Raw genomic sequence first — 2415 nt, forward strand, 5'->3', positions numbered from 1 at the left:
CGAGGTGCGCAACATCGGCGCGCACCAAGGAGGGCTCCGAAGTGTGCTCCAAGGTGCGCACGATGGCGTGCACCTCTGGTGCGCACGATTCGGAGCTCGGTTTGACCGGGGTGCGCACACCTTGGCTGGGTTGCGCACCTTTTGTGCGCTCCAAGGTGCGCACGAAGTCGGAGCTCGGTTTGCCCCGGGTGCGCACCTTCGCCAGGGTGCGCACCTTGATGCGCACGCCTTGGCTGGGCTGCGCACCTTGGTGGGCGCCATGGTGCGCACCTTTCGTGCGCTCCAAGGTGCGCACGAAGTCGGAGCTCGGTTTGCCCCGGGTGCGCACCTTGGTGGGCGCCATGGTGCACTCCGAGGTGCCCAAGATTGGTGCGCACCAAGGAGCGCTCCGAAGTGCGCTCCAAGGTGCGCGCGAAGTCGAAAGTTGGGTTAATTGTCCGGTTTGCCTCGGGTGCGCACCTTGCGTGCACCTTCGCCAGGGTGGGCGCCTTGGTGCGCACACCTTGGCTGGGCTGCGCACACCTTGGCACCCGCGTTTCCTTCATTTTAAATTTTTTTTTTTTACAATCTCTCAAGTGGGAAATTCTATAATCTCAACTTTTTTTGCCTTTTCAGGAAACTTTTGAATGGAGCGCATCATTGGTGCGCTCCGAAGTGTGCTCCAAAGCTCTCTCCAGCTGCGTGCACCTGCCCCGGCCGCGCACCCGGCCCCGCCCAGCTTCGCTCACCTGTCCCGGGCGTCTGGTGCGGAACCTTAGAGTAAGAAACATCACCGTGCACCTTGGCCAACGTGCGCGACTCGACCGAGCGCGCACTGGCCGAGGTGCACACCGATTTCACCTGGGTGCGCGCGCAGCACCTCGGGCGCACCGGGGTGCGCGCACAACGCCCGGGTTGCACCGTGGCCTGTGTGCTCGGGGCGCCTCGGGTGCGCGCTCGGTGTCGCCCCCGCGCGCGCGGTAGTGCGGGCAGCGCACCCCGGCCCGGCCCGGCCCCGACGAGAACGCAAACGGGCAAAAGGTTTATTCAAATAGCATTGCGACGCCCGGCGAAAAACTAAAAAAGGGTGCAACACCGGGACTTCCCGGGAGGTCACCCATCCCAGTACTACTCCGGCCCAAGCGCGCTTAACTGCGGAGTTCTGATGGGATCCGGTGCACTAACGCTGGTATGATCGCACCCGTTATGAGCTTGTCGCAGTGTGTACTTAGCAAACCGCGACCCACGTGCGAATCCACCCCGGCCACCCACCCCCGTCGAGGTGCACACCCTCCCTCGCGAAGTGCGCCCCGTTCGCCAAGTGTGAGCCCTGCCCGGGTGCGCGCACCTTGCTAGGGCGTCGGGTGTGCACCCGGCCCGGCCTACGTGCGTGCACCTGGAGGGGGCGTCGTGTGCGTGCAGTGTCCCGTCTGCAACGCGGTGCCCACACACCACCTCGGGCGCAACGACCTGCGCTCACATGTGGGCCGAGTGCACCTTGGTGCATGTTCGGGGCGCCTCGGGTGCACGCTCGATCTTGCCCCGGTGCACCAAGGCGCTCGGTTTGCCCCGGGTGCGCACTTGGTGCAAGGTGGGCACCCAAAATAGGGATCAAGCACCAAAACACAAGTTTCGGGATGCAAAATGGGACCCAAGGACCACAAATGCGTTCCAAGACCCATGATGGGTCCACGAGAACAAAAATGTGTTCCGAGACTTAATAAACAAATATTGGGTTTTAGGAGAAGAAACATGCTCTGATGCCCAAAACGAGAATCGACCCCGAAAAGGCCACAGGCCAAAAGTGGGATGCGAGACAAAAAAAAATGGGACCCGAGGACCAAAATTGGGTTCCCAGGTCGAAGACAGGGCAACCGGACAAGAAACGACCTCTAAGGCTCGAAATGAGTCCCGACGACTAAAACTTGACAAGAAGCACCCATCAGGCACCCAACTCGACACCCATGGGATGCCGACCCACCCGGGCTTCCACCTAGCACACCTTGGCACCCACCCACCCTCGCACCCAACCTCGCACCCAACTTAGCACCTTTGAACCCACATTGGCACTCACCCTGACCCTGGCACCTTGGAACCCACATTGGCACTCACCTTGACCCTGGCACCCACCTTTGCACTCACCTTGGGACCCACCCTGGCTCCCACCTCGGCACCCACCCAGACACCCACCTTGGTTCCTTGGCACCCACCTTGGATCCTTGGCACCCACCCCGACACCCACCTTGGCACGCAACTTGGCTACTTGCCACCCACCTTGGCTCCTTGACGCCCACCCCGACAACCACCCCGTGACCTACCCTGGCTAGGGTTGGTGCACACCCACCCTGGTGCCCACCTTGGCACCCACCCTATGACCCACCTTGGCACGCACCTTAGTACCCACCCCGTTACCCACCCTAGGACCCACCCCGTGAC

At 62.1% G+C, this 2415-nt stretch overlaps 1 non-coding gene across 1 annotated transcript; it reads right to left on the reverse strand.

Moving 5' to 3' along the window:
• Positions 1 to 1063: 1063 nt before the first annotated feature.
• On the reverse strand, positions 1064 to 1182 carry LOC131872388 (5S ribosomal RNA). Its single transcript, XR_009370542.1, has one exon. It is a non-coding gene; the product is annotated as a 5S ribosomal RNA (ribosomal RNA).
• Between the last annotated feature and the right edge of the window lie 1233 nt (positions 1183 to 2415).

Source organism: Cryptomeria japonica, unplaced genomic scaffold, assembly GCF_030272615.1.
Source record: "Cryptomeria japonica unplaced genomic scaffold, Sugi_1.0 HiC_scaffold_586, whole genome shotgun sequence".
NCBI lineage: Eukaryota > Viridiplantae > Streptophyta > Pinopsida > Cupressales > Cupressaceae > Cryptomeria > Cryptomeria japonica.